Below are 12,345 nucleotides of genomic sequence, written 5' to 3'. Positions count from 1 at the left end.
TTTTCTGATTAAAATGCAGTAATAAAACAGAAGGTGGAAATAAACAATATGTCACAGTATTAGCACAAGGATTTTTTGATCACAGTAATATCTCAGCCTTACTCATATGTCAGAATGAGGCAGAATGTAACATTATCTGTGTATCCTGCCTCCAAAACATATCACAGTGTCTAAGAGCATTGTTCAGTTTAAAGAGCAGATCTGTTGTTGTGCAATGTTTTGTGTGAACTGTGTGGTTACTGATATAATTATATAGAGAATATAAGGAAAATCTGGAAGTCTCTCAAATAAGATGTGGACCTTTTACCTATGCTTTTCAGCACATTAGGGTTACTGCACCTGGTATTCCCAGGGAGTCTCCCACCCAGGTACTGACCAGGCCTACCACTGATTTTCTTTCAAGATCAGATGAGATTGGGTGTATCCCGTGGAGCATGGCAGTAATGAGAGAGTGCCCGTTCCAGTAGATGAGAGACACAGGGGCGTACCTCTGCTTCCCAAATTTAGGACCGTATTCTGTAAGGATTGCAAATTCAGTCTTTTAGCAGAATTTGCAATCCTTTGACTCACATGCTGGGGGCTGCCTGTTGCAGGGCAAGGCCTCCCAGCATGCTAACTGCTGCCCCATCTGCAATCACACACTAATGGCAATCGTGCCACAATTATTTGCACAATTGCAGAAAGTAGGGAAGCCTCCTGCTGGCACAGCCTGGCTGCGATGGCAGGAGGGCTGCTACCATCTTTTTTAACAGAGTGGCTGCGTGTGACATCATGCAGCCATCCTGATAATGCTCACACTATACCCCTTTTCACGCTACCATGTCTCTGTTTCCATGCCGCCACCCCACAGTGGTCCGTCTCTGCCTTGAAAATGTAGCGTTGACACCTCGCGACTACAGAGGCATTTTCAAATACTGATGGTCACCCGATGTCAATGCAGTCACAAGAGCAGGATGGGTACTGAGCATGTGCTCATTGGGGTGAATGCCAAAATTCTGGTTGTATCTCGATTTGCGATCCAACCTGAATTGGCCCCTTAGTGTGCAGGTGTGTCATTGCAGAGATTTAGCACTAGCACATTTGGATGAGAGGACACAGAAATAAAGCAGAAGAAAATAAAATAGAGAATCACACTATTGCTTCTACTTACACTTGATCCTATTATGAAGTAGAGGAAAATGTATGAGAGAGCTAACAGTGTGGGATCCCCAAAGGTTAAACATGGATATAAAGAGAAGATTTTACCCTCTCTAAAACATCATTAAATTTTTGAGGAAAGAATCAGATTGGATAAGCACAGTAACCTAGAGCTATCTAGTTAGTGTCCAATTTAGTGGGATAGTGACAATTAAACAAGCCCTCTACAAGTGAAAGGGCTGTTTGGACAGGTACCGGGCAGTGCACAACCCGGACCCACCTCTGGGGTACCTTGGTATCATATGCACTCATTTGGGTTTCTAATTTTTCTATTATTTTTGACTATTTATACCACGGTGATGATCTATAATCTTTGTGAATTTAATAAGCAAACTGGATACAATACAGATATTTTTATGAGACATAGCACTAAGGAAATTACTAGCACAGGTGAAGATTGCAATAATAATAAAATAAGAAATTGAGACATGGAGCCACAGCACCATCACTGTCACTATCATTCGAGACCGCAGCAGCTACCTCCCCCTCCTCCTCCCCCTCACTAACCTCCTCCACCTCACTAACCTCTTCCACCTCACTCACCTCCTCCCTCTCACTCACCTCCGCCACCTCACTCACCTCTGACTGGGACATATTCCGGACAAACAACAAAGAACACTGAGAAATAAAAAAACACAAAACACACTCCTCCACTACCACTACACACCACAAACCAAACACACACACACTCACAAACAATGACAATAGACTGAAAAAAAAATCACAATCACAAAAAAATTAACAAACTTTGAAAAAACTACACGACAAGTTTGACAGGACAACTTACACACACAGTACAGCACTCAGCAATCGCAAAAAAACAGCACAAACCCTCCAACAACTCCAAATAACTCTCCAACACAAAACACCACTTCCTCTCACCTCTCCACTAGCTAAACCCACAAGGTTTGGTCGGTTTGGGGCGTTTTTATAGTAATGAGCACAGACACTCCTCCATCACAAAACAAACCAATCACGGTCGAGTGACAAAAAACGAAACTCAGAAAAAGACGCTTCTGTGAAAGAAAAGAAAACACTGCCGAAAAAATAATTACGAATTCGTAAAAACAACACAAAACACGGCCGCAATATACAAGTCGGCCGCATTCTACCTAGTAAAAAAACACGAATTACATCGACATCGAAAAATGAAAATAATCAAAATACGACACCATAGTAAATGAGGCGTAACAAATTCAAAAAGTTGCAAAATCACACATTCAATGTCAATCGTGATTAATCTCACACCAAATCGACAATAATATGAATCTTAGTAAATATACCCCCAGGCTGAGCTTTCCCTGATATGGTTGCACTTAATGCGACCAGACAGAAAGCTCATTGTGTGGCTGCAGGAAGAGAAGCTTCCTGGATCCCTTTCCCCCAAGTGCTTGCCGTGCTGCCTATCACTGCTGATCAGCCAACCTAGCAGCATGCCCCACTCAGCGGCTGAAGACATTAGCATCTGCTGGGGAAATGTACATAAAAGCAGCCCCTCACCTCCCCTGAGGAGCTCCAGAGGCTGTAGAGAGGATCTCGTGTCGGGAAACTGAAAAAGCGATGGTCACAATGTTCAGATTATCGATGGAAGCCATGTTCAAACATTAATGCTTCTACCAATTTTTTTTTAATGTTATTTCTTTTAAAGAAAATTGTGTTGGACATATTTTAAATATATGTTCTTAACCTAATTCAGTCATAGAGAAACCCAGAAAAATTACCCTAACCCTAACCCTAAAATATTCAGCAGTTAAGTGGTTAATGAGTTACTAATTGGTGTGAAACACCTGTGAATAATCTAGTAGCCCACTATTTATGGCAGCTCTGGTGCCTATGGACATTTTTCTGCCTCCTGAATAAGCTGCAGTCTGCAGAGAGATTCACTAAGGATTACAGACTTTCACTTCTCTGGAATTGCTACTTTCCTCATCACTTTTAAGCCCTTTTATTCATATAGGCAGCAGGAAAATATTCTCCTCATTATTGTACCATCTACCTGGCTTAACCCTCAGTCAGGCACAGGTGACCTGACAGGCACAGCAAAGCTGTTCTAGCTCCTCTCTCCGCCCCAAGGGGGTGCAGGGGTCTGTCCCTTCTAGTACCTTCCTATCTCTAGGTGCTGTTCAAAACCCCCCTAGTCAGTTATCCCGCCACCTGCGTGGAGTGCAGTAGTGACCCTCCTGGCCTCTCAGGACCATTACACCACTGCATCACTGTGCCAATGCATCTCTACTGCTGAACTTTCCAACAGTGGTTCTGAGTGACACTGACTCTACTGTGCCTATACAGTATTTCAAGTTTTGTTAATTAATTTAATGTTCAGTTGATTTTTTGTCATGAAAACTGAAGGAAATGTGGTGGCGGCTCTTAAATTTCAGTATTTTTGTTTTACTTACTTTGAGGTTAATAAATGAGGTTTTTTAATCAGATATTGAATATTCTTTCTTTGTACGTCCTAATGAAGGTCACTGATCACTTTAAGAGCGTTAGAATTGAGTTAATTAGGTGGTAATGATGATTTTCTAACAGGCGTCTGTCAGGTGCACTGCGCCTATACCCGGGAGTCCCAGAGGTGCGCCTGACTGAGGGGTAACACTCTGCATATGCATTGGTCTCTAGCACAGAGCTGTATTGCACCTGACAGCGCTTTCAGTGACCATCACCGCCCCCCCCCCCCCCCCCCCCCCAGCACATGGGGCTGACTGTGCACCACCTGGACCAGAATTACAGCTCGAGACAGCTGTCAGCAATATCACTGGTCCCCGTATATATGGGACTGCCTGTGACCTTAGTAGGGACCTGCAAAACACATGACCACCTGCAGACTGATTGGCTTCTATCAGGTGCCAGGATTATAATTTTCAGAAGCTACAGTGACTGATATCCTGAACTACAGCGCAGCTACAGCATAGTCTATCATATTCTCCACTGAGTTCTCCTGCATTCTCCTGCACAAGCTGCAGATTCACCTGATTACAGACCTGGGCAGCATTCCTACCGCACTGACACTGAGGTGTCTCAGCAGCTAGTATAGCCCATACACTTATTAGAGACAGAGCAGCATTGATTAGCAGGACTTTCTATAATTGGGCAATTAATTATGAATTCTAATTGACACACATATACATATACTTTTTAAGAAACAAGATATTTGCTATTCATTGGTTATTGAACTCGTGTGTGCAATGCCACCTACTATGCTTCTCTTTTTCCTATGTTGGTGTGAGAGGATCAGCAATCCTCAGGAGGTGTGCAGCAGCAGCAGCAATGTGTAATTGTTTCTGGGGCTTCCAGTGATATTGGTTCCAGGATAACCTATTCTCTTTATCTGAAGGTGGATCATTGGCTCACAGAGTAAGCTCAGGGGGAGCAGGAAACCTGTATCACAAGATGCAGAACAAGGTTTCAGCACTCCCAGTAAATAGGGCAACTTTTCCCCTTTTTCGGGAATGCAAGCCAGCTCGGGCCACCCTCAAACACCGGAAGAATATTAATCATGCTACCACCCTTGAGGCACTGCATTTGATTACACAGGACCCGTTCTGCAGGTTGGGTCCTACGTATGCACAGTCTACCCACAGTTAGATTTCTGCAAGGGGGGGCATGACTAACTAGATGCCGGGGTAAATAATAGTGTTAGAAGCCTTCCACAATGCAATATAAGTTCTTAGTGACCAGAATTAATTATAAAGAACAGACTTACATGTATAAATGAAGTTCTGTCATCATAATATCAAGACACCCTAAATTATCCTAATAAACCTCTTAGCGGCTAAGGATTGCCCTGTGTTCCTCAATTATAAAAACCAACATAATACATAAATATTAAATAAAGACACGGAGACATGGATTTGGCAGAAAATTGTTCGCTATTTATTTAAATAAACTAATGTAATTTAATGACTGCATGAGATATCAAAATTCAAAGTATGTTGGCAACGAAAGAATGGCTAAAAACAACCCTAACCCACAAACAAATCCCACTCTATAAAAACTGAAGCAAACCATCTAAAACACAAAAGGTATCCACTCAACCTCCTTGTTGACTACCCACCCGTAAAGGTGATGAGGCTGCCCCCATAAAAATATAGTAACATAGTAACATAGTATCTAAGGTTGAAAAAAGACATTTTGTCCATCGAGTTCAACCTATTGGTGGTCTCCTATGCAGTTTTCTTTCAGGACTAATTTTGTCTCGTGCTGATGTCAGCCGTTTTGTTTTAAAGACAGCCATTTTATTTTAATACCTATAGTGCATGACTAAGCACCATAACCCTGAATATCCTTATCCATTAGAAATTTATCTAACCCATTCTTAAAGGTGTTGACTGAGTCGGCCGTTACTACTTCCTCAGGCAGGGAATTGCAAACATGTATTGTCCTTACTGTGAAAAAATCATTTCACCGCATTGCGCGGAATCTCCTCTCCTCTAGCCTAAGCGAGTGCCCACGTGTCCTCTGAGCTGATCTTATCAAACACAGGTCCCGCGCAAGCTCTGTTTATTGTCACTTATATATTTATAGATGTTGTTCATGTCCCATCTTAGTCTCCTCTTTTCCAGTGTAAACATGCCTAGCCTTGCAAGCCTTTCCTCGTATTCCAGCGTCTCCATTCCCTTAATTAGTTTGGTCACCCGCCTCTGAACCTTTTTAAGCACCAGAATATCCTTTTTGAAGTATGGTGCCCAATATTGTACACAGTATTCTAGATGTGGCCTCACTAATGATTCTTATGATGGTATTATAACACTCTCGTTCCTTGCATCAATTCCCCATTTTATGCATGCTAATATCTTATTAGCCTTCTTTGCTGCAATCCTACTTTTCGTACTGCTACTTAGTTTAATATATATGTGAACACCCAAGTCATTTTCCAGTAGAGAATCCCCTAATATTACCCCATTTAGTATGTAGGCATTGTTTTTGTTCTTGTTACCACAATGCATTATCTTACACTTGTCGGTATTGAATCTCATTCTCCATTTAGCTGCCCATGCATTTAGTTTCACTAAGTCATTCTGAAGAGACTCTGCATCCCCCTCCATATTTATAACCTTACACAATTTTGTATCGTCTGCAAAGATTGACACCATGCTCTCTAGACCTACTGTTAGGTCATTAATTAAAATGTTAAACAATAGTTGTCCAAGTACAGACCCTTGTGTCACACCACTTAGCACTTCAGTCCAATTTGAAAATGATCCATTAACCACAACACGTTGCTCCCTATTATCTAACCAATTTCTGATCCAAGTGCATATTGTGCTCCCTAGCCCTATTTCTTGTAGCTTTTAGATAAGTTGCATGTGCAGTACTGTGTCAAAAGCTTTGGCAAAGTCTAAAAAGATTATATCCACCTCCTTACCCTGATCAAGGTTCACACTTACTGTTTCATAAAAGCCAAGTAAGTTGGTTTGACATGATCTATCCTTAACAAATCCATGTTGGTTCCTTTTAATGATCTAATTGGCATCAAGGAACTACTGAATACTATCCCTTAGAATACCTTCCAATACTTTCCCCACTATAGATGTAAGACTAACTTGTCTATAATTACCCGGTTTGGCTTTACTTCCCTTTTTGAATATTGGCACCACCTCCGCAATACGCCAGTACTTGGGAACCATACCTGATATAACTGAATCTTTGAAAATCAAAAATAGTGGTCTTGATAGATCAGAATGAAGCTTCATAAGAACCCTTGAGTGAATTCCATCGGGTCCAGGTGAATTATTAATCTTTACATTTTTTAATCGGTTACAGACTACCTCCTAAGTTAAATAAGCATTTAGCAATGGGACATTATTTTTGTTGAGATTATGTGTAAGACCCTGCATTTGGTCTTCTCTGGTAAATACCTTTGAAAAAAACTCATTTAGTTTGTTCGCTATGTCATTATCATTTTTGATTAAGACTCCCAACTTATCTTTTAGAGGGCCTATACTCTCCTTCTTTGATGTCTTGCTGTTGCTGTATTTAAAAAAAATGGAATTTGCTTTTCTTTCCTTTGCTACTAGTTTTTTTAGTTTCTACTTTAACCGTTCTAATTTCTTTTTTGCATATTTTGTCACATCCTTATAATGCTGAAATAACTCCGCATTCCATTCAGATTTGTATTTTTTGGATGCTCGACTTATTTTGCCCATTAGTTCGTTTATCTTTTTGTAAAGCCGGACCAGCAGATGTATACCAGTCAACGAAGGTGAGCGCACCTAAAATCAAACACCAATCAAACTCCAACCAATTTCTTAATCCAAAAACAGGTAACTTGCTGTTCTTTCCCGCCAAAAACAATATTTCTACTGACCGAAAAACCGACACAAAAATAGCCAACGAAGAAACACCACCAGCAACCTACAACAAAATTGTGAGGGAGGGTGGGAAGATTGAAACAAAAGAGGCTGACCCAGCATCCTCACCAGACTCAAAATACTACTAACCACCCCCACTGTCTTTTCCTATAGGACAAAAAAGCCCAACCCATAATGTCTCCCACAGGCCCGCCCCCAGCCTATGAGGTCAAGGCCAGCTCTACTTCTAGGCAGCTTTAGGCAGCTTCCTATAGGTGCCGGGAGCTGATAGGGTGGCCTGCTGAGGCTGCCTGGAAGAAAAAAGAAAGATGTCTCTGAAAGACCAGTGTTCTACTGGCGGTCATAATGCAGAGCAGTGTGTGTGACCAGCTAGCTGATCAGGGACTCAGGCACACCTGACTCCCAGCCATAGAGTTAATCACCAAAGAGAGAGGACAGAGCACAAGCACAGATGCAGTAACTGCCATGATTTGAGTTTAGTTAATTCCCGAGATGACACTTTGAAGAAAAAACACCATCTCTGTCAAAATCGGGACCTTAGTAAAGATACCCCCAGGTCTCATGCAATGTGGGACAAACTAATTGCATCTCAATGATGATGAATACAGAAGCATTAACTTGCAGGACATCAACCAAACATATGTCAAGTTACAGATGTGGTAATAAAGAGGCTAATTACACCAATGTACCCATCACTAAATGTAGTTCTAGCATGCTTCAGGAAATGAGAAGCCATCAGATATTCTAGCCATAAGATATTAAAAGACACCAGACCCTCTGCACTATGGACCTTATTCAGTAAGGATTGTAAAATGTGCGATTCGCAATACGGAAGATTGTCAAACAACTGCGCACACATGAGCAACTATAGCAACAGAAATTGCGTACAGATCATGATCGCAATGCAGCCACTGTTAGACTGAAAGGATGTCGGCATTTCTGGTTGGAAACCTGTCGTTTACTGGGTGTGTCTGAAAAAACGCAGGCCTGCCAAGGCATTTTTAGGAGGGCCTCTGACATCAGCGATGACCACTTCCAGCCTCTCGTGTCACAAGAATTTTGGAAGACCTTGCCTGGTGCAGATAGGAAAAATCTTTGATGTTCCGGTAATTGCGTATGGTTCTGCGATCAGACCACATATTGCAATGTATTCCCAATTTCTGCAATGACTGTTTTTTTCTCTATTTCTGGGTGGCAACTATTTGATTGCATCAACTTCTTTTTAGCAGAAATTGCAATCCTTACTGATTAAGGTATTATGAGCAATAAAATAATTTGCAGGACAATTGTAATAATGGATGTGTGGGATACGTAATGAGCAGTATAGACTTATCTCCGCTATGGTAACATGCATAAAGCAGAGTATTGAAACCCAAGACCCCCAGTACCAGAGTTACTCATATTATTCTGGAAGTATGTGCCACAATGATGAAACACCTCTATTTGTAATTTACTGTAGCTGCACAACTAATGTATAAAAATACCGGGTGCAGGACAGAAATACAATGGTCGGGATATCTGCAGCGGCACAAGAAGCATAGAGAAGAACAACAGCCAAAGAGAGAGAGGCACATTTTAGGGAGAAATGTGAGGATATTGGCAGGTACTGTATAATAAAATACATATAAAATACAGAGATCACTTACCTGTGGGTACTGGTACAGACTCAGTAACTGGGCCATCACATGGCTTGTAAGAGAATCAGAATCACCAACAAATCCAAACACTTTCTCATGTTTCATACAGGAATAATTAGGAGCCTCCATCATTTCCCCAGACAATATCTGCAGGACATAGCATAAGGTATTCTTTGGATCCCCACAAGTGTCATATATGTGATAACCCAGAGTCACATTGGGGAGAAGATCGGGGTCCTTGTTAATTTCATCAATTGCAAAGATAAATGCCAGGATATTTCTGTACTCCTCAAGGTTAACACTGCAAAATGTTGAGTATGTGCCACAATTAGTAAGCCAATCATTAATTGCTGATGTTTAGTTTCTGTAGCCCAATGTTTAGTTATCACCCTCAGGGGCAATAATTCAAGGTGAACAGGTGCCCCTGGGGGAAGTGTCTATCATGATCTCTAACAGATAAACTTGAGAATTGGCTATTCAATTTCATGGACTTTCCTGTATCAATATATAAAAAATTCCCTACTCTGGCATCTGATAAATGCAGCAGAAGCAACTACACCATGCTTCTGGAGAGCCTCAACTTGTCCTCCTATCTCTCAGTGGTTCCAGAGCATAGATCATTACATGCTCATGGATGACCTAACCTCTATCATGAAGCTCCCTTCTTCTGATTTTATGGCTACCTGGCATAACTGGTTAGTCTTTAAAGAAACCTGTTAATATTATGAACACATTTTCTTTTCCTCATCTACACAGTGTGAATAACTCGGATGACTCTCTTCCAGTTCTGACTTCTCCTGTTTCCTTCCCCTTTTTCCTATCACCTTTCTTTTGTCATTTCTTTCCTTTCCTTTCATTCCTTTTCTTATCCATTATTTTCCTATTTACTATAGTGATCCTAGTATTGCTTGTGACTCCCTCTCACTCTTACTCTATGTTGTAAAATAAAAAGTACATAGTGAGTAGAAAGTCACAAATTAAGCATAATGATAATTGGTACAGAATTCTGCTTTTGCATTTAACACAACTTTATCTCACACAGAAGCACAGGTCTGGTATTATGGGGATTAGGGGTGGGTGTCAGGATGCAACCCGTCAGCAAAATGCCAGCTATCAGGAATCCGGCGTCGGCCTTCTAAGCGCCAGGATCCTGACCGCAAGCATTGTGACTGCACCCCAGAAGTACATAACATGCTAGCCCCAGTGGTCACTGCACCCTTACATTGTACTTTTGTTGCATTAGTGATGCCACTGAGATCTATATATAAGGAAAAATATACTTAACGGCTACCGAGTCTCAGAGTCTGTTTCTTGCAAATGTCGCTATTTGGCGCTAATTCAGACACATCTATATATTCTCACATCTGCTGATCCACATTTTTATTTGTTCTGCAGCATATTCTTAATAAATGTGTTGATGTTTTAATAAAGTGTTAATATTTTTCACAGTCACTGATATATATTTATTATTTTTATTATATATTCAGAATTTTGACACTGTGTAATTCTTGTGATTTTCTTTTTTAGAAGTTGCATTTTTCAGCTGTAAAAGGATGGTTCAGGCCCTATGTTGGTTATACAGCTAGCAATTGTTCCTATGTACAGTACAGTAAGTGTCTAGTACAGTAGCTGCAGAACCTCATTACTGCTGAGCACAAATCATTATACTGTTCTATAATTCATATTATAATTACAAAGAAATACAGACAAGGTAAAATTCAGTGTTAAAAAATATTATCAACAATTCTTTCGGGTAAATATCAGGATAAAAAAATTTGATCTGTAAAAATGTGCAGCAACTATGACCATCAGGACACTAACAGCGTAAGCTTCTCATGTACAGACCACAGTCGTCATAGTGTAATACTCACTCCAGATCTATCAGGCTGCAGCGATGTTCCCTGCTAGAGTCTCATCATATATACCTGTCACTGATCATTATAGTGTAATACTCACTCCAGATCTATCAGGCTGCAGCAATGTTCCCTTCTAGAGTCTCATCATATATACCTGTCACTGATCAGTATACAGTGTAATACTCATTCCAGATCTATCAGGCTGCAGCGATGTTCCCTGCTAGAGTCTCATCATATATACCTGTCACTGATCATTATAGTGTAATACTCACTCCAGATCTATCAGGCTGCAGTGATGTTCCCTGCTAGAGTCTCATCATATATACCTGTCACTGATCATTATACAGTGTAATACTCACTCCAGATCTATCAGGCTGCAGCGATGTTCCCTGCTAGAGTCTCATCATATATACCTGTCAATGATCAGTATAGTGTAATACTCACTCCAGATCTATCAGGACTGCAGCGATGTTCCCTGCTAGAGTCTCATCATATATACCTGTCACTGATCATTATAGTGTAATACTCACTCCAGATCTATCAGGCTGCAGCGATGTTCCCTGCTAGAGTCTCATCATATATACCTGTCACTGATCACTATAGTGTAATACTCACTCCAGATCTATCAGGGCTGCAGCGATGTTCCCTGCTAGAGTCTCATCATATATACCTGTCACTGATCATTATAGTGTAATACTCACTCCAGATATATCAGGCTGCAGCAATGTTCCCTGCTAGAGTCTCATTATATATACCTTTCACTGATCATTATAGTGTAATACTCACTCCTGATCTATCAGGCTGCAGAGATGTTCTCTGCTAGAGTCTCATCATATATACCTGTCACTGATCATTATAGTGTAATACTCACTCCTGATCTATCAGGACTGCAGCGATGTTCCCTGCTAGAGTCTCATCATATATACCTGTCACTGATCATTATAGTGTAATACTCACTCCAGATCTATCAGGACTGCAGCGATGTTCCCTGCTAGAGTCTCATCATATATACCTGTCACTGATCATTATAGTGTAATACTCACTCTAGATCTATCAAGCTGCAGCGATGTTCCCTGCTAGAGTCTCATCATATATACCTGTCACTGATCATTATAGTGTAATACTCACTCCAGATCTATCAGGGCTGCAGCGATGTTCCCTGCTAGAGTCTCATCCTATATACCGGTCACTGATCATTATAGTGTAATACTCACTCCAGATCTATCAGGGCTGCAGCGATGTTCCCTGCTAGAGTCTCATCATATATACCTGTCACTGATCATTATAGTGTAATACTCACTCCAGATCTATCAGGGCTGCAGCGATGTTCCCTGCTAGAGTCTC

At 41.0% G+C, this 12,345-nt stretch overlaps 1 pseudogene; it reads right to left on the bottom strand.

Moving 5' to 3' along the window:
- Nucleotides 1–327: 327 nt before the first annotated feature.
- Nucleotides 328–446, bottom strand: LOC135040803 (5S ribosomal RNA; annotated as a pseudogene).
- Between the last annotated feature and the right edge of the window lie 11,899 nt (nucleotides 447–12,345).

This window comes from Pseudophryne corroboree, unplaced genomic scaffold (genome assembly GCF_028390025.1).
Source record: "Pseudophryne corroboree isolate aPseCor3 unplaced genomic scaffold, aPseCor3.hap2 scaffold_767, whole genome shotgun sequence".
Taxonomy (NCBI): domain Eukaryota; kingdom Metazoa; phylum Chordata; class Amphibia; order Anura; family Myobatrachidae; genus Pseudophryne; species Pseudophryne corroboree.
The sequence above is the reverse complement of the archived record's forward strand: the minus strand, read 5'-3'. Positions and strand labels throughout refer to the sequence as shown.